Source organism: Vipera berus (assembly GCF_964194415.1).
Source record: "Vipera berus genome assembly, chromosome: W".
Classification (NCBI taxonomy): domain Eukaryota; kingdom Metazoa; phylum Chordata; class Lepidosauria; order Squamata; family Viperidae; genus Vipera; species Vipera berus.
Genome location: NC_138210.1, coordinates 71,700,182 through 71,720,825, shown reverse-complemented (window position 1 = coordinate 71,720,825; position 20,644 = coordinate 71,700,182). Strand labels below are relative to the sequence as shown.

The following is a 20,644-nucleotide window of genomic DNA, read 5'->3' as shown; positions in this document are numbered from 1 at the left end:
CAGAACGGACCTTATTACCCAATTTATAAGTCCCTGTATCTGGCCCTGTCCTTTGCCATGTAACAGAGTGAGCACCTGTTACTCATCCCAGCTTCTGCCAACCTAGCAGTTCGAAAGCACGTAAAAATGCAAGTAGAAAAATAGGGACCACTCCGGTGGGAAGGTAACAGCGTTCCGTGCGCCTTTGGCATCTAGTCATGCCGGCCACGTGACCACGGAGACGTCCTTGGACAAGCGCTGGCTCTTCGGCTTTGAAACGGAGATGAGCACTGGTCCCTAGAGTCGGAAACGACTAGCACGCATGTGCGGGGGGACCTTTACCTCTACCTTTTGCAATGGCCCACGAACGTGTGACTACGATTTTCAGGATTTTTTTTTGTCAGAATCTTTGGTTTGCTTCTGGTTTACAGCAAAAAAACACCCATTGGTTGTTGACTTTGCTTGTCAGAAGGTCACAAAAGGGGGATCATGTGATCCCAGGACACTGCAACCATTATAAATATGAACCAGTTGCCAAGCATCCGAATTTTGATCCCTTCATCATGGGGATGCTGCAACAGTCATAACTTTGAAAAAACAATCATACTGTGTGTCAGCGCCGTTGTATCTTTGTACGGTCACCAAACAAATTGTTGTAAGTCATACTAGAATCATCTTCATCAAATTCAAAATCTGAATGCCAAAATTCCAAAAATATTTGGCATATGTATTGAAAGGTTTTCATCGTTTGGCGTTCTTCTTTGTTTCTGTTGTGTATTTACTAATTGTTATTATAGTGAGTTAAACAGAAGTTACAAGGGCTGAGGTAAAACCGCGGCAGCTTTTGACAGCTGTCAAAAGCTGCCGGGCGAAACCGCGCAAGCGCCAACAATTGACAGTTCAACACGCGCTACAGATGACAGCTCCGAGCTGTCAAAACCGGACGGCTCCGATTGGCGGAGACTACGGCGCGGGATCAGACTCACCCCTGATTGGTCAAGCCGCCGGCAGCTGTCAGTATAAATAGATGTCTTGTTCCCTTGTTCTTTGCCTGGTTCCGAATAAAAGTTAAACTGTTAACTTGCTGTCTCGCCTGCTTCTTGAGTAAAGCACTGGCGACGAGGGTGGGATGCTGCTTGCTTAGCTGAAGTCACTACCTAAGGGGAGAAGAGATTTTTTCCCTTAGCCGAGCTGGTCACTTGCTGAAGTCACTGGAAGTCAAACTTCCATTCAACGCAAGCAGCGGCACCTCAATTACAGACAGCATGACAAACCACGGCCACATTCGAGAATTCGATACCCGCCACCCAGAAGGCTGGGAATCGCATCTGGGCCAGGTAGAAGGGTACCTGGTAGTCAAGAAGATCACGGATGACCGGGCCAAGGCGGCCGCCCTCCTCTGGCTCAGCGGCCCCGCCGTTTATGATGCCGCTGTGGGAATCTTCACCCCGGAGCCGGTCGCCACCATCTCCTATGCAGACCTCACTGAGGGGCTGAGTAAATACTTCATGCCCCTCAAGTCAGAACTCTACTGGAGAGTGAACTTCGCTCGGAAACTCCAGCTTCCTGACGAGTCAGCAAATGACTTCATAACCAGGGTCAGACATGCCGCACGTCGGTGCCGGTTCCCGGATTTGGAAGACCGAATCCGGGACCAGATTGTCATAGGGCTCAAGGACGAACGGCTGAGGAAGAAGCTGATCGCCAAGCCTGAAATGACAATGACCGATGTGGCTAGGGAAGTCATCGCATACGAAGACTGCCACGGAGACGACCGACGGGTACCGGACAGCGGACCACGGGGGTCCGTGCACCAGGAAGACGGCAGGTTCAGCGGGTCTGAGGACGACGATGGCCCCTCAGATATAGACGCGGTGCAACGGCGGTTCGAGAAACTGAGGATGCAACGCAACTACAAGGGGGGCCCTGCCAACAATCAGAGGGGGCCCAACTTCCCGACAAACAGGGCGAAGTGTGCCAGTTGCGGCGGAAGCCACCCTAGGGCAACGTGCCGGTTCCGCAGTGCCAAATGCCACGGGTGCGGGAAGACAGGCCACCTTAAAGCCGTGTGCCGCAGCCGGAGCCGGGAAAACCTGCACGACCTGGAGGTGACAGCCGAAGGTATGGCCCCATATACACTCAGAGCTAGGCACAGCCCCAGAACCCCAGTGTCTAATGTAAGGGGGAGGGCGGAGAAACATACAGTCCACAGCATTCTTAAGCCCAAAATCAAGGTGGACGTCCGGATTCATGGAATTCCCTGTGAGATGGAGGTGGACTCTGGGTCCTCCGTCTCACTAATCTCATGGCAAACGTACAGGGACATTTGTAACCGAAGTAGGAAAAGGCCCGCCCTCAGACCCACCAAACTCCGCCTAGCCGACTTCCAGAAAACGCCCATTAAACTCCGGGGAAAAGCTTCCGTCCCCGTAGAGTTCAAAAAATTTAAAGGATCCCTTCCTATTTTGGTGACCCAAGAAAACAGAATAAGCCTGCTAGGATTAGACTGGTTTGAGGCACTAGGAATAGCGTTGACAGGTGTCAACGCCATTCAGCTGTCAAAATTGGAATCCGTCTGCTGTCAATTCGCGGACGTTTTTGACAGCTCACTAGGGAAATACACGGGACCGCCCGTATCACTTAAACTGAACCCAAATGTGATGCCTGTCAGAATCAAGGCCAGAAGGGTTCCCTTCGCCTTGAGGGAAAAAATAGAAGCGGAGCTTGACAGATTAACAAACTTAGGGGTCCTCGAACCGGTAGAAGGGGCCGAGTGGGAGACACCCATAGTGACCCCAGTTAAACCAAACGGCCAAATTAGATTATGTGCCGATTATAAAGCGACCCTCAACCTCGCTTTAAACGCACATGCCTACCCGGTACCGGCTGTCAAAGACATCCTCGCGGCCATCAAGTCAGGCGCCATATTTGCCAAGTTAGACTTGGCGCAGGCGTATTTACAGTTGCCTGTCACCCCTGACACCGCTTTGGCTCAAACAATAGTCACCCACAAGGGAGCATTCAAAATTAACCGCCTTCAATTCGGCATCTCTGCAGCCCCGGGAATCTTCCAGGAAATCATGGAGAAAACACTTAAGGGAATTCCCGGGGTCTGCCCATATTTTGACGACGTCCTAATTGCAGGGGAATCAGAAAATGACCTAGCGGACAAACTAACTAAGGTACTCCTAAGGTTCAGGAAGGCCGGTCTCAAATTAAAAAGAGACAAATGCTCCATCGGGGTGCCCTCAACAGAGTTCTTAGGTTTTAAAATAGACGCTAAGGGAATTCACCCCACGGACACAAAAATTAAAGCTATCAAAACAGCACCGACCCCCAAAAACAAACAAGAACTTCAGGCTTTCTTAGGGTTAGTCAACTTTTACCACACCTTCCTACCGCATAAAGCCTCCATTGCAGAACCCTTACATAGATTATTAGACAAGGGCAAACCTTGGACGTGGACCCCTGAGCATGATAAAAGTTTTAACCTCCTAAAAAACTTACTCTCCAGCAGCACAACGGTAGCCCTGTTTAACGATCAGCTGCCCTTATGTCTCGCCTGCGATGCCTCCCCGTACGGCATCGGAGCGGTCCTAAGCCATTTAACTAAAGAAGGAATACAGACCCCTGTAGCGTTCTATTCGAGAACGCTGTCAAAACCTGAGCGGAATTACGCTCAAATCGATAAAGAGGCTCTAGCTATAGTGGCCAGCGTAAAAAAATTTCATGATTACCTGTATGGTCGACCATTTACTATTTACACTGACCATAAGCCCCTATTAGGACTCTTTACAGTAAACAGGCTAACACCACAAATATTATCTCCCCGCATCCTGAGATGGTCTACATTTCTATCAGCCTATTCATACAAACTAGAATACAGGCCAGGGAAAACCATGGGCCATGCAGACGGCCTGAGCAGACTGCCGCAGCCAATTGTTGACCCAGACCCAGCACCAGCTGGAAGGATACTGGCTATCTCAGAACTGCCAGAATGCCCCTTAACTGTCAAAGATATCTCCGCAGCTACCGCGGGAGACAAAATCCTAGGCAGAGTCCTAGGCTATGTCACCACGGGCTGGCAATATGCACCCCAGGAACCACAATTCCAACCTTACTTCTTAAAACAAAAGGAATTATCCACCCATCAGGGATGTCTCTTATGGGGCTGCAGAGTAATCATCCCTGACAAACACAGGCTTAAGGTGCTAGATAGCCTCCACGAAGGGCACCCGGGCACCGTCAAAATGAAGGCTCTGGCCAGGAGCTATGTGTGGTGGCCGGGTATAGACAAACACATTGAGGCACACGTAGCTGGCTGCTATTCCTGCCAGCTGGTTAGAGCAGCTCAGCCACAGGCGCCCGTACATAGATGGGAAACGACAAAGTCACCTTGGTCCCGCATTCATATAGATTATGCAGGTCCGTTCCAGGGACAATCATTCCTAATTGTCGTAGACAGCTTTTCAAAATGGCTCGAAGTGGCGCCGGTAGCCAATACAACCTCCTCGGCCACTATACAAGTTTTAAGGGGATTATTCGCCACTCACGGCCTCCCTGATGTTATAGTTTCCGATAACGGGCCCCAATTTACCTCCTACGAATTCCAGAGTTTCACAACGGCGAACTCTATTAGGCACACCACCTCGGCTCCCTTTCACCCATCATCGAACGGCTTGGCAGAGGTGATGGTAAAATCAACCAAGGAGGCCCTGCGCAAGATCATCTCCGGCAACTGGCACCAACGACTGGCACAATTTCTTCTCTCCCAACACACCACGCCTTGCACAACTACCGGAAAGTCCCCAGCAGAGCTTCGCTGGGGCAAAAGATTGACCACCAGACTGGACCGTCTCCACCCAGACAGATCCCCTCCAGACCCAGACCTACCCCTCCATCATAGAACTCTCACCACTGGGCAAGCTGTCTGGGCGAGAAACTACGGGGGAGGAAACAAATGGACACAAGGGGTGGTCATCGAACAAACAGGCCCTTTGTCTTACATCATTGACATCGGACAAAATATACACATCCGCAGACACATAGACCAACTACGCCAACGCAGTCCTCAAACTATAGGGGGAAGGGGTGACGACGAAATACCGACAGAAGCACCGGCGCAAAGACTGGCACGCCAAAACTCCCCTGACCGGAACATACCATTTCAACACCCCACTCCAATCAACGCAGATCCAGCAGAGCCAAACCCCCCACCCCCGGAGCCAACCCAAGAAGCACCAAGAGAACCAGAACATACTACCGAGACTACCCCCCGGCGCTCCGAGAGATTAAAGAAACCTCCCACATACCTGAAAGACTACGAATGGGGAAACCCAAAAAAGAAACAGTTGGGGTAAATTCAACTCAATCAGAGGGAGGGGGAAGGGGTGTTGTGTATTTACTAATTGTTATTATAGTGAGTTAAACAGAAGTTACAAGGGCTGAGGTAAAACCGCGGCAGCTTTTGACAGCTGTCAAAAGCTGCCGGGCGAAACCGCGCAAGCGCCAACAATTGACAGTTCAACACGCGCTACAGATGACAGCTCCGAGCTGTCAAAACCGGACGGCTCCGATTGGCGGAGACTACGGCGCGGGATCAGACTCACCCCTGATTGGTCAAGCCGCCGGCAGCTGTCAGTATAAATAGATGTCTTGTTCCCTTGTTCTTTGCCTGGTTCCGAATAAAAGTTAAACTGTTAACTTGCTGTCTCGCCTGCTTCTTGAGTAAAGCAGTTTCTATGTTTCTTCTGTGCTGTTCCTCAGCTATCAGAGAACAGATTCTTAGAAAGATGGGTGTGTGTGTGAGATTATTTTAGGGAATCTGACAAATTCAGATGTTTTTAAATTAATTTGCACTGTCTGAGAAGTCTTAATGTTTGTTTTCCCCCCAAAATTATGAGTGTTGGTTATAATGTGCTTAGAAATAAGATTTGTGGTTTCTTGATTTTGAAGAATAACACTTGAAATGTCAGAGAGGTTTAGAGCATTTTCTGATGTTTGTCTGAATAAATCTTATGTAATCTTTGAGGCAATTAGTCTTAAAGGTTTTATTTTGGGGTTTTTTTTGAGTCTTGATTGCACGGTTAGAAGAGGATCCTCAAGCATTTGTTTTCTTCCATCTAATTTATATTATGAAAATAAAGATCCTGATTAGGCCAAAGTTTGTGTATTGTGTATGTTAGTGTTTCTCGAGTCAGCTGCTGGGAACCGAAGTCCAAATATTGTCAAGCTTCCAAAGGGGAGAAACCTATTCTCCAAAGTGCCTGAAGGAAGGACAAGAAGCAACGGGTGGAAACTAACCAAGGAGAAAAGCAACCTTAGAACTAAGGAGAAATTTCCTGACAGTGAGAACAATTAATCAGAGGAATGACTTTCCTCCAGAAGTTGTGGGTGCTCCAACCCTGGAGGTTTTTAACAAGAGACTGGACAAGTATTTATCTGAAATGGTATAAGGTCTCCTAATTGAGCAGGGGGTTGGTCTAGAAGATCTCCAATGTCCCTTTCAAGTCTGTTATTCTGTTAGTCCTTCATGCTACAATATGTGAGAAGTCCATGGAATAATTTGAGAATATGGTCCTTCCTTCCATTTCTGCTTTTTTAAGTTGCGCATAGGAAATTATCATGTTAAACTGGAACCACACTCCTCAGAAATTATTTTGTAGCTGTGGTTTGTGGGCCATCTTTGGAACAGACCTTCTACCCCACTGTTTCTGTAGGACAGTTGCCGTCTTAGAGGTTCCTAGATGGATTTGTGGATTCAGCAATGAATGCCTTGTCCCCAGAGCACAGTCATGAGGAAAAAAATGGTGTATATTTCTCTTATCATTACACATTGGGCTTGTCAAAACATTCTTTTCCTCCTAACGATTAAGTTTAAAAGAAATGGGAAAAAAAGCAAGGTCAGGATCACCATTTAATTGGTTCTTGGAATTACTATTTAGGTTCTGGCATGTTAGGTAGTGTCTTTATGTAGTTTCTGAATGATCTATTCAAGGTGAAGCAAAATGGAGGGAGATACTTCAGCTAGTATATTTTGTGTGTATTCTCGTGCATTATGCGGTTCATTACTGTTTCTTAGATTTAGGATTCCTTTGATGTGGCATTCCAGTAAATGGGTTTAATTTTGTTGCCTTTTCTTTAATTTATACATTGCTTTATTGCAAGGTTGTAAACTGCCTAGGGTTTAGCCAGCCATGATAACTCCCACTGATTATAGCAGTTATGACAGGGGTGTCAAACTCAATTTCATTGAGGGCCGCATCAGCATTGTGGTTGCCCTCAGGGGGCCAGGTGGGTATGGCCAGGGTGGGCATGGCCTAGTGGGTGGGCGTGGCTAGAGTGTGTGTGGCCTACTGGGTGGGCGTGGCCAGCTCTACATCATTCGCATCAAGGGTGCCTATGGGGGCCTGGACAGGAGTGGGACAGATCTGAGGGTCTCTGGCAGAAGGAGGGTCTCTGGGCCAGGGCCAAGGCAGTGGGGGCCGTTCCCTCACTGTTTCCAGGATGGCTTCGCGGGCCACATGAAACCATTTCGTGGGCCGCATCCAGCCCCCGGGCCTTGTGTTTGACATGTCTGAGTTATGAGATCAATTACAAGGATGTTGGAAAGATTACTTATTACCTCCATTTGGGTCGGATTGGGTGGTACCTAGTTGAAATATTTAGGATGGAGGGACCAAGAGTTATAGAGAAACTTATTGGGAAATTGTAAATAATGATAGTTAAATGAAATGCACCCAGAAGGTTGCAGTCCATGTAGAAACAGAAGTGGTCTTCTTTGCACAAGCAATTGGGAATAAGTGTGGAGGATTTTGATAAATCTTTAGACAGGTATGAAGCTGTGCAAGAACTCTGAGTAGAAGTAGTATGGACCCAATCTATGGCTCTCAAACTGATACTGATAAGAGAAGAATAAAACCAATTTTTCTCCCAGCCTCAACCCTGATCCTTTGTTCTAATATCCAGAGAAATTTGCCGATTTCCTCTTCATTCCAGAATGCACCCCTCAAGTTTGCTCAGTCTTCAATTTGGTTGAAAAAAAGAGAGCAAAACCTAAGAGACGTCTGAGTTGGATTGCTTTTATTTAGCCAGCAGCAAAACATATTAGCATGTAAACTATTTGCAAGGATTTGGATCAAACACTGTGAGAGTCAAATCTAGGAGGACAATGCATGTTGAGGGGAGTCTTCAACGTTTACCCGATGTTTTTGCTATGCTCCTCTGGGTGAACTTCTGTTCAAGGGCCTCATGGACAGCCATACAGCTGTATTTATCGCCCCTATTCCAAGATAATTCAGAGACTAACAATTTGCTATAGATGAAGTAGGTCTCGTCCCTCTTTTCCTTCACGGCTGGGGTGTTGACGTAGTCATCTTCTGAAATGGTATTGCCATTCTTTAGCCACTCGACATCACTATTTTCTGGGAAAAAGCCTCGAATAAAGCAGGTGAGGATTAATGAATTGCCAGGGATGGGAGGGTAGATGTGAACGGATGGTGCCTTCCTCCTTCCTTTGTGAACATGGGAAGAAAAAGATAAAGAAAGTCACATATTGTTTAGTTTAGGATAAAGTTATGGAAGCAGCGACTGGGTTTCCACATATTAAGTCATGACGTATTGTAGATTGCCAGCCTGTGAGGACTGGTTCATTTGTGAGATTGAACAGATTAGGTACAATTATAATTTCACAGGGTTCAGATAGCACTCCAAGCCAAAATAGAACTTAACGTGATAAAAAAAGCCCAGGAAATTGGAGTAATTAATATTAGGAAGACAGGACATGCAAGTCCTCGGAAGCGCTTAACTCCAAAAACCCACCTGGTCACGTCATTTCACACAGTTCGTCTCGCTTTTGGTCAGTGGTGTGCCTGTAATACCAGCTCTCTGTGTGTGTGTTTGGAAGATTATTTAATCAAAAGCTGCATAAGGGTTTCCCACAGGCCTTCAATAAGATCCTCCAGTGCAACAAGAGGAAACCAAAGTCTACACTGGGGACCTTTCATATTAGAGGGTGGTGGCCCCGCAGGAAAGCCACATCTCACTTTGTCCTAATGACCTGCTTGGTTTGGATCCGGGACATAATGAAAATAGCCCAGTCCCAAATTCACTATTTATTTATTTATTTATTTATTTATTTATTTTAATTCCATTTATATCCCGCCCTTCTCTGAAGACTCAGGGCGGCTTTACAAACTTAGCAGTAGCCTTCATTCTATGTATATGCCTGCTTATTAGGGCTTTCATACAGCCCCCAAGCGGCATTATTACAAAGTCAGCTTAACTAACCACCCAAGAGCTCTTAGGAGTGCCACAATTCTACATTATGGCTGTGAAAAGTTGTCATAGAAGCAAGGGATGCAGCTCAGTGGCCCCAGATGTGGTGATATCAAGGGAGGTAACTAAAGAAAGATCCATGGCTGGAGATAAGTGATGAAAACTGAACTTCTATTGTGTATTGCAAATGATCACATTTGTGCTTGGAGACCCACTCTGCTTCCTCCTTACCTGGGCTCCTGGAAATTGTATTCACGATGGGACCAGGCAAACCTGGATATTCTACCGAACAGGTGAAAGTCTCTCCCGATTCCCAGTCAAGGGCAGAGACAGGCAGGCGGCCAACAGCTGTAAAGGTTCCATTGTTTTCTTCAGTCACCGCCACTAATTCTGGATGCATGGCAACTTTCTTCTCACGTGACCAGCTTATTTTCAACCCCTCTTCCTGTTGCAGATTGACAACCACACAAACCAGCCTGGCATTTCTGTTTATGTACAAATCTTTTGGCCGTGGGGGCAGAAGGTAGGCAGTAACCTCAGTGGAGAAGTGACTGCTGGCATCTACGGATAGAAAATTGACATCATTCCTTACATCCCCCCTCCTTTTCCCCATAGACCCTTAATCTAATTTATTCTCTTCTTCCTAGATCAGTTCTTGAGCTTATGCGGGTAAAACATTGCCTGTTTTATTTGTGAATTGTCCTATTGTCTGGACTGTGGGTTAGGGTTTCTGTCTTTCCAAAGATTAGTCGTTACGGTAAACCTAAAGCAAAGATCCCTCAGAATCATCTTTTAAAAGAAGAAAGCATGTTATCAGTAGAAACGTATACTTCAATATCAATAATCAAGTAGCAAGAAACCGTTGCCCACTAGTACTAACAGTGTGTCTCACGATCTGGTTGAGATCATTTTACTTATTGCTAAGATGTCCGTTCCTATCACTGGATAGCATTCCACAGGTCGGTCTGTCTTAACTATGATTCTTGCTTCCAGCTATCCCCGAAAAATAGCAATGTTGGATTTTCTTGAATATCTAACTATTAGCAAGCAATGAACTTTGGAAATAGTATGGATTTTTATATGAGCGAAGGTCTTTATAAAGGGATTAGCTATCTTCCTCCTTGGTTTCTGATTCTTTGTCCATTCCCCATTATACAAACCAGAGTCTGCATTCCATCATGATTACCTTCACATTTCCTGGCTCTGCCTTTCACCTGGGTTTGTGACGCCGCATGGGTTACCTGGCAGTAGTAAGTATTTCCTTCCAACCAATCTGCTTGAGTGATGTTGACCCGGCTAACCGTACTGAAAGTGTGCTTGTTCACATCACGCCTGGCAGGTTCTGTGTAAGGAGCCAGCAATCCATGGTGGCTGCCCACCAGCCACTCAACTTCAATCTCCTTGGGGTAGAAACCCTTAACGAAGCATGCCAGCTCTATGAATCCATCACTGCCTTTCGGGTTGCAAGAGGAATGGAGCAGGTGGACCTCAGGAGACACCGGTTCTTGGTCTTCACATCCTGTGGGCATAGGAATGACGTTTAGTCTTAAAGCAGAGCCTACCTGTTATTCCCTGAAGCCTGTTCCAGTTTAGTTCACCTTCTTAGAAATACTGATCAATAAAAGGAGCAAAAAGAATGAAATGAAAGAATTGATTGAGTTGATTAGCAGATTCTAAAATGAAACAGCCCTTAACTGATATCTTTTGCTTCACCCATTCTTGTCCTATTTGCCCTTTGGCTTTGTGATCCCATGGTTTAATGGTCATTATTTCTCATGCTGGAGAAGACTCCTGCGAGTCCCTCGGACTGCAAGGCGATCAAACCGGTCAGTCCTAGAGGAGGTCAACCCTGACTGCTCTTTAGAAGGCCAGATCCTGAAGCTAAAACTCAAATACTTTGGCCACCTAAGGAGAAGGAAGGACTCCCTGGAGAAGAGCCTAATGCTGGGAAAGGTTGAGGGCAAGAGAAGAAGGGGATGACAGAGAATGAGGTGGCTGGATGGAGTCACTGAAGCAGGAGGCGTGAGCTTAAAGGGACTCCAGAAGATGGTAGAGGACAGGAAGGCCTGGAGGAACGTGGTCCGTGGGGTCGCGATGGGTCGGACACGACTTCGCAGCTAACAACAACATTTCTCATGAAGATTCATCCTCTCTGAATCCCTTTCAAACCATGAGGTTTCCTGTCCCCACAGCTCCAGGTTTGGATTTGCTGCTTCCAGTACAAGAAAAGAAGGAAAGGGGTTTATGTCCTCCATTTTTTTTTCTATGTTGCCTCCAGATCCTTCTTCATTTCAGCCATTCAAGAAAAGAAAAGAAAAGTTATACCAAGACCTAAACTGCCAAAGGCTTAATTCGATTCTCTGACACAATTTGGCTTAAAAGACAAACAATATTCATCCTAAACACCATTGATTCAAGAACAAACTTCATGTTTAGCACATTAACAAACTGCGTTTCTGTTTATGAACTTCACTTATTTACCAATTTTCTTTAATATAAGTAAATGACAGAATTCACTTTTTTCTCTATTCCAGTTGAACTAATTGAACAAAATCAAACGTGACTTTAGAATGGAATAGAATAGAATAGAGTAGAGCTGGAAGGGACCTTAGAGGTCATCTAGTCCAGCCCCCCGTTCAAGCAGGTGAACCTACAACATTTCAGACAGGCGACTGTCCAATCTCTTTTTAAAAACCTCCAGTGATGGAGCTCCCACGATTTCTGGTGGCAAACTGTTCCACTGGTTAATTGTCCTCACTGCTAGGAACTTTCTCCTTAATTCCAGGTTGCTTCTCTCTTTGGTCAATTTCCAACCATTGTTTGTTGTCCTGCCCTCTGGTGCTTTGGAGAATAATTTTACCCACTCTTTTTTGTGGCAGCCTCTCAAATACTGGAATACTACTATCATGTGACCCCTATTTCTTCTTTTCTTTAGACTAGCCCAGGGGTAGGCAACCTCAACTGACTCAGGAATTCTGGGAGTTGAAGTCCATGAGTCATAAAAGAGCCGAGGTTGCCTACCCCTGGACTAGCCAAACCCAAGTCCTGCAGCTGTTCTTAAGTTTTAGTCTCCAGGCCTTGGATCACTTTCATACTGCCTAATTACTGCAGATAAAGTACTTGAGAAAGCAAGAGTCCTTTTATTTAAAAATCTACTGTGGCTAAAGAATCTTAGGCTAGATCCTAAGGATGCAATATAGATCATCATACAAGAGGTAATTTAACTGCTGTTTTTAAAAGGAGACTACAATTAATGTCATTTGTAGCTAGCAATTTGGTTCCACTTTGATGGTATGAGGAACATCAGCAACACATCTGCATGAGATAATAGTACAGCCATTTTTGACAGTATTTTTGACAGCAGTTTCGTATTGGTGAAGCTCCTTCAAGGATAATAAAGCCATAAAACCTTTAGAAACGCATTGCACTGAAATACGTCATGGATTTTAGAAAACATTCCAGACTTCCATGCAGTTTAATAAGCTTGCGGAAACCTGCACCTCTCATTATTGAAATTTCAAATGGCTTAACTGGATTCTCCCTTATCCAGATGTGAAAGTCCCAGATCTTTTCTCTTTACACCAGTTGTCTGGTTCTTGCAAATCATAATGGGAACACCCCATGTTGAGCTATTTTCTTCTACTGTAGGACTTTTGGTTCCAAGCAGAAATCTACTATTATCCTGAATACTATATCTTTCCCCCCAACTCATTATTGTCATACTTAGGGGGTTGATTTTGTCTTTGCCTAATCAACAAGAAGCAATGGATGGAAAGCCATCAAGGAGAGAAACAACCTACATAGAACTAAGCAGAAATTTCCTGACAGTGAAGACAATTAACCAGTGGAACAACCTGCCTCCAGAAGTGATGAATGCTCCAACATGGGAAGTTTTTAAGAAGAAATTGGACAACCATTTGTCTGAAATGGTATAGGGTTTCCTGCCTGAGCAGGGGGTTGGGCTAGATGACCTCCAAGGTCCCTTCCAGCTCCTGTTCTGCTCTGTTCTTCCTTGCACACCAGAGCAGGAAGAATCACTTAGAGCAGGGGTGTCAAACTCAATTTCATTGAGGGCCGCATCAGCATTGCAGTTGCCCTCAGGGGGCCTGGTGGATATGGCCTGGGTGGGCGTGGCCTACTGGGTGGGCGTGGCTAGAGTGTGTATGGCCTACTGGGTGGGCATGGCCAGCTCTACATCATTCACATCAAGGGTGCCTATGGGGGCCTGGCAGGAGTGGGACAGATCTGAGGGTCTCTGGGCCAGGGCCAAGGCAGTGGGGGCCGTTCCCTCACTGTTTCCAGGATGGCTTCATGGGCCGCATGAAACCACTTCGAGGGCCGGATCTGGGCCCGGGCCTTGTGTTTGACATGTCTGACTTAGAGTATATACTCTTCCTCTCCAGTCAATCTGAATTTTTCTCCATCAATTTGTATATTATTATTATCTCTTCCAATTCTATTATTATTATTATTATTATTATTATTATTATTATTATTATTATTACTATTATCATCATCATCATCATCATCCATCATCATCATCTGCCCTTTGAAAGGAAAAGCAAACATAAGAGCAATTTTGCTGGACTCACGCTCAACGTTTTTGTTGATTCTGGTATTGGTGGCTGCATGCTCGACATTGCACTGGAATGTCTCGGATTCCCAGTTGTTGAAGGGGATGGTGAGCAGGCTCGTGTGAGTATACAGACCGGATGCTTGCAAAACTGGAGGGAAATTGTCAATTCCACTGGTGATGGCACCTGAATTCCATTTCACTGTGGCTGGTTTAGGAAAGTAGTTTTTGATGAGACAACCGATGGTCACATTGGAGGCAGTGGACAGTGCCCTGGCCACCCGGGTTTCGTGACTAGGAGTCAATGGGAACACAGAGGGGGCTTTGGGAGGATCTGCAGGGGAAAATAAAGACAGGATGATGAAGCTGGTGTAGATCTATCCTCTAGTGGACCTGAGGGCTTCTAGACATTACTCTAACCCTGCGTTTTTCCACACTTGGCAACTTTAAGATAGGTGGACTTCAACTCCCAGAATTCTCCATTGGCTGGGAAATTCTGGAAGTTTGTCCAGACATCTGAAAGTTGCCAAGTTGGAAAATCACTGCTCCATATGGTTCATGGGAGTTTATGGAGAGAGATTTTTCCAGAAACAGTGGCCCTGCCCTTCTGATTTGATTCTTCAAATAGATTTCATTAGGGAGATAAATGTGGAATAGCTCTATGGTGCCATTGGAGAGATCCACCATCCGGAATCACCTGAAATATAAAATTTAATTAGTGCATGGGACAGGGGAAGACCTCAAGCATATTTTTTTTATATTATGAGATGTAGAATTCTGTTTTAAGTAAAGCAAAACCGAGGTTATTCATTTTCTGAATATTCACATCCGTGTTCCTCTTTCAGGCCTTTATTTCAGAACTTGAAATGCTGGTACTGGTAGACCTGGATATACAATGGCTCAATTAGCGACCATTCAAAGTGACAGTGGTACTGAAAAAGGTGATGCAAGACCATTTTTCACTCTTATGGCATTGCAGCATCCCCAAGATCATGTGATCAAAATTTGGGCACTTGGAAAATGGCTCTTTGGGAAGAGGTAACAGTCCTGCCCATTCAAGACAAAGGATCACACAATAACAAGCAGACAACATCTATGGGATTAAATAGTTCATTTTGGTTTACATATACCACAGATCAAGACCCAGAGCACCAATACAAAAAGGCCTTCTTAGAAGAAGAAAAGGGAACAAAAAGATCTAAACACCCCCGCCCCCCCAATAGCAATCAGCACCCAGAAGAACACAGATTAACTCCAAGTTTAACAACAGACCAACAATCAAAATAAACAATACCCCAATCAAGGAACTGCCAAACAAGCCAACAGTAAACAGCCTAATCATCCCCAAGATAACTCTCGCAAATCCTGGTAGGGCAACCCACCAGAAATTAAACTGAGGGCAAACTAGCACTGATGTTGTTACCTAGTTTGGGTAATGAAACATCTGCAAGAAAACAAGCTCGAGAGCACCAAAGACCCCCCCTCAAAAAAGAAGAAACCCCACTCAATGCAGTCAAAATAAGGTCCCGTCTTCAAAACTTAATTATGGCTAAAGGTGTAGGTCTATACATAAGTTGTATATAGTATGTTTTAAATGTGTGTTATGTATATGTACACTTTGAGAACGAGCTACTAAATTTCATTTCTAACGTGTGACGTTGTGCCCACAGGAAAAAAAATGACAATAAAGATAATCTAATCTAATCCTAATCTAATCCTAATGTAATCCTAATCTAATCTAATCTAATCTAATCTAATCTAATCTAATCTAATCTAATCTAATCTAATCTAATCTAACCTAATCTAATCGTTACTTCCTCTTATTGAGCCCCAGTTTTAACTATCATAGCCTTCCATTATTTAAGTAAAGAAGCAAGCAAGTTGCAATGGAAAAAATGGAGCATGGATCAGACTGTATGCAAGAAATCTGCAGTAAAATGGATTAATTGATAGATTCCACTTCCATTTGTTCTGTTTTGAATTCAGGAAATGGAAGATTCTCTGCAGAGTGCTGTCAGCTTTGGTGGGTGGGTGGGTGGGTGGGTTCAGAGACCCCATCACTATCACTGAATGTTGACCAATATCTCTTTCCCAATAGATGATGTACCATTTTAAACCTTTCCCCTGCCAAAACAAGACAATTTCATCTACGTGTGCCAACTAGCCAGGATACAAGCAACCAAGTGGTTAGTTTGGGGCCTTGGGGATCAACCTGAAAGCCTATCAAAGGCCATCTGGATTCAAACTGAAGCTAAAGAGAAAGGAACAAATGAAAAAGGGAATTGGCACTTTTGAATTTAACTTTCCATCAGAAACCTGAATTTCAACATCTTTATCCACGTTTCTCTCATTCCATTCTCCTTATTTATCTGTAGTAGCTGATATTTCCACAGTAAGGGGCTGAAATAAATGTTATGCTTCATAGAATATTGGGACTTTGGCTAGTCTGCAGAGAGAAAACCTATCTTAACCTCATGTTGCTACAAACGTGTGGATACTACACAAGTCCAACAATAAACAATTCCTAAGAAAGCTCCTTGTGAGTGGAGAAGGAGAGTCCAAAACTTGGGTTGAAACTAAACATTAAGAAAACCAAGATCATGGCATCTGTCCCTCTCAATTCCTGGCAAATAGATGGGGAAGAAATGGAGGTAGTGACAGATTTTATTTTCCTGGGCTCCAAGATCACTGCAGATGGGGACTGTAGCCAAGAAATTAAAAGACGCTTGCTCCTGGGGAGGAAAGCCATGGCAAATCTAGACAGCACACTAAAAAGCAGAGATATCACCCTGTCAACAAAAGTGCGTATAGTCAAGGCTATGGTCTTCCCAGTTGCAATGTATGGCAGTGAAAGCTGGACCATAAGAAAGGCTGAGCGCCAAAGAATTGAAGCCTTTGAACTATGGTGCTGGAGAAGACTCCTGCAAGTCCCTTGGACTGCAAGGCGATCAAACCGGTCAGTCCTAGAGGAGATCAACCCTGACTGCTCTTCAGAAGGTCAGATCCTGAAGCGGAAACTCAAATACTTTGGCCACCTAATGAGAAGGAAGGACTCACTGGAGAAGAGCCTAATGGTGGGAAAGATTGAGGGCAATAGAAGAAGGGGACGACAGAGAATGAGGTGGCTGGATGGAGTCACTGAAGCAGTAGGCATGAGCTTAAATGGACTCCAGAAGATGGTAGAGGACAGGAAAGCCTGGAGGAACGTTGTCCATAGGGTCGCGATGGGTCGGACACGACTTCGCAATTAACAACAACAAGAAAGAGAATGAATTTTATAGCCATGATTGGGATAGCAAGGTTAAATTCTAGTGATTTTAGAATGGAATGGAAAGGAATGGAATGGAATAGAAGAGAATAGAAGAGAATACGAATAGGAATAGAGCTGGAAGGGGCCTTGGAGGTCTTCTAGTCCAGCCCCCTGCTCAAGCAGGAGAACCTATGCCATTTCAGACAAGTGACTGTCCAGTCTCTTTCTAAAAATCTGCAGTGATGGAGTGCCCATGATTTCTGAAGGCAAGCTGGATGCTAAACAACAGTGCCTTGTACCTGTTATCAAGGGTCATGCAAAGGGTCAGGATGATGGGAGTTGCAGTGCAATAAATTGCAAAGCTCCAGGTTAGGGAAGTCTGCTCTAGGTAGTAAGTTCCATTATAAATGAAAAGGGTCAATTTAGAAGAACTGTTCTGTTTTTAATCTGGCAGTAGGGAAGATCCTCATTATTATGGGTGTTAGGGTGTCTTGCACTTGGCCTGGAGCTTACATTCAGCAGACTGTGCACAAAAGTTTCCCAGCCAAGCATCACCCTGATAACAAGCATCCTTGCCACCTACTCCCATCCGAGCTCCTGCTGTCTCCTTCCCTCTTCCACTTGCCAAGATGTGAGCTGCCTCTTTTTGCAGCCCAGTAGCTTCACTATAGCCTAACATTTATCTGAGAGGACAGAAACTTTTAGTAGCAATCCAGAACTTCCTCCAGCTCATCTGGGCAGAACCATCTTTGAAGGACTAGCTAAGCACCCCCGGGAATGAGTCCTAAAGTTAGCAAAGGATGGGGCGTTTAGGCATTTCGTTTAGGATCTCCCAGATGAGAGCAGGCATTGCACATTCATCTAAGCTTCCTCTTTGCTCTTCGCTGTCTTATAAAAAATAAAAAAAAACCACAAAACCCAAAGAAGTACAAAAAATCTTTGGGATGTGCCCAGGGCACCAAGCAGGTACCCAGTTAGCTTCCCTCTGCCTGCCAACTGAGCTGAACTCTGGGCTTTGTAGCTTCTGTATCACACAGCTGAGTATAATGTTTGTAGGAGACATCTTTGCAGGTTTCTTTACCTACTCAACTGAGAAGCGGAGAATTTCTAGGGTGAGCTTTTTAGGCTTGGAACCTTTTTAGGCTGAAGCCGCATTCTTTCCAATTCTTTCACCTTCAAACTCACCTCTCCTAACTGAGAAGGCAGGCTTGGCAACCAGATAATATTCTTATTCCTTGCTACTTTCTCTCAACTCCAGCATTCATCAGGAAGATCATAGCTGGGATTCCGGCTGGGTATAGTCACCCACTAGTTTGACTAATTTCTGAATTCAGCTAGGATGACAGATGGCACAGTGAACCATCCAGCATGGATGGTTACCACTTAACTCAAAAGAAACTGATCCCCCCCATGAGCTACCTCAAGGCACCCATACCCTAGAATTCAAATTTGAGATAAAAATGCTACCATTTGAGAATCGAGCCTGGAGCAGATGCTGAGTTAGCTCACACTAGCTCTCATCTGAAGCTACCAATTCTCTTCTTTGATTTTCACGAGCAGAACCTGGAGTTGATTGGTAAGGCCTAAATCTCCCAATTAAGTATCTGGAATGTGAGGTTATTTAGGTGATCCTGTGCTGCACCTTCAGCTTGCACCTTCAGCTTGTCTCCTTCTAAAAACATATTTCAGTTGAGTTTGGTTGAGGCTTTCTGAAACCTCTCTCCAGCCCAAGGATCTTCCTTGTTAAGTAAATCTTTGAGTATCTTACAAAGAGAGAGAGAGAGAGAGAGAGAGAGAGAGAGAGAGAGAGAGAGAGAGAGAGAGAGAGAGAGAGAGAGAGAGAGAGAGAGAGAGGAGAGAGAGAGAGAGAGAGAGAGAGAGAGAGAGAGAGAGCATCTGCCAAACCCAACTGAAGTTGGACTATAATCTGAAACATGAGGATTTAACCACACAGTTAATTTCAGATCCCTTTACTTAAGGCTAAAATAGAGCACGAGGGTGGATAAGCAACTTGGAAGAAGCCAACAAACAGAAAAAGATTTTCATCGTCCCCTGTTATCTAACTTCTTCCTCAGTTCCCAACTGAACATGGCAGGTAAGTGTAAATGGGTTGCTACCTGCCAAACTCAACTGAAGTTGGATCATAAGCTGGAACACGAGGACCGTTAACTTCTGCTACTACTACAAGTTTCCCACTTCCCAGTTGCGAGGCTCAGCTGAGATTAAGGGATTGTGATGGATTGCAATCCCTTTAAAAGCTGTATTAAGCCTGATAGCAAGAATCCCATTCCATTGCTTCTTTCACTACTGGGATGTATGGAAGACCAAGTTTTACTATCCAGCACCTGTAGAGAAACCTCAAATGATTCTTGTCCCAAAGATGCTTTTTGAAGAGGCAAATTGACTTTTCTTGGATGAGAAGCGAAATGTCTATAAGGAAACAACAAAGAAACTCCAGTTACCTTTTCAAAAAGGATCTTCGGGGACAACATGGATCACTGAGAATCTCCACAGAGATTCTCAAATTATCTTAACCTTCTGCATTTTGATGTCTCCAAGCCCCAAATTTTGATGAATTTTGTACTTACCAAGCCAAGTACCAGCCTCACCTCAGGGCCAATCTGTAGTCTGTCTCAGAATTTTCCCCTCACTTTCTTCTTAAAGAATGTCCCCAAAAAGATGTTATTTTCCAACTGGTCATATTCTTTGAGTTGGCGTGAAGGTGTGAAAAAAACAAGAGCACTGAGGTCCAAGAGATATATTTGGGGTCCAAAAGGTGCCATCTTAAAAACAGACAAAAGAGTATCAACCACAGAGAAACTTCCCCATTTTCTTCCTTTAGACACTTTTTTTGAAAGTCCAAAAGTTTAATCACTAGACAAGGCAAAGCTGTCAAAGTGAACCTGACATTAATCTGACCCACAAAAATTTCCAGATAATTGTTTTTGTTGTTATGGTTTATTGTATAATGCTTTACTAAAAAATCCGATGACTATGACTAACTTGTATTTTATGATTTATGTTGAACGTGTGTTTACGATGACTATGATTTATCACTTATGATTTTTATGTACACTGAGAGCTTATGCACCGAAGACCAATTCCTTGTGTGTCCAATCACATTTGGCCAATAAAGAATTCTATTCTATTCTAATACATTTATGTTTTTATCTGAATAAGAGGTAAAGGCATTCTGGGGCATAAAACAAACTGAATCTGTCTTCTTAAAATGTGCATACTGTATATCTTATGGGCAGTAGTGATATATATGTGTAATTATTTCATTTACCAGTGATTTATTTATCTATTGCATAGGTTATTAAAAAGCTCAAACCTAACAGATTGTAAGTGATGTTAAGATATTTAAATTTTGCAGTGGGAAAAGTGGAGTTGTACAATGAGCCAGAATACACAGTTGTGGTTGATTGATTGGAGAATGCTGGCTCCTGTATGAGGCAATCCCTGCTGTGATTGGTTGCTGTAGGTGTGGAGGGGGAGTTTCCCTTTTTTCCCGCCTTTTTTCTTTTGTGTGCCCTATATGCTTCTCTGATTTACCTCATGATGCT

At 44.5% G+C, this 20,644-nt stretch overlaps 1 long non-coding RNA gene across 1 annotated transcript; it reads right to left on the bottom strand.

Annotated features, from left to right (window-relative positions):
• Positions 1 to 8,055: 8,055 nt before the first annotated feature.
• On the bottom strand, positions 8,056 to 19,760 carry LOC308676548. Its single transcript, XR_014028314.1, has 3 exons — positions 19,667 to 19,760; positions 13,848 to 14,162; positions 8,056 to 8,492 (listed from the first exon to the last, which is right to left on the bottom strand). It is a non-coding gene; the product is annotated as an uncharacterized lncRNA (long non-coding RNA).
• Positions 19,761 to 20,644: the final 884 nt, after the last annotated feature.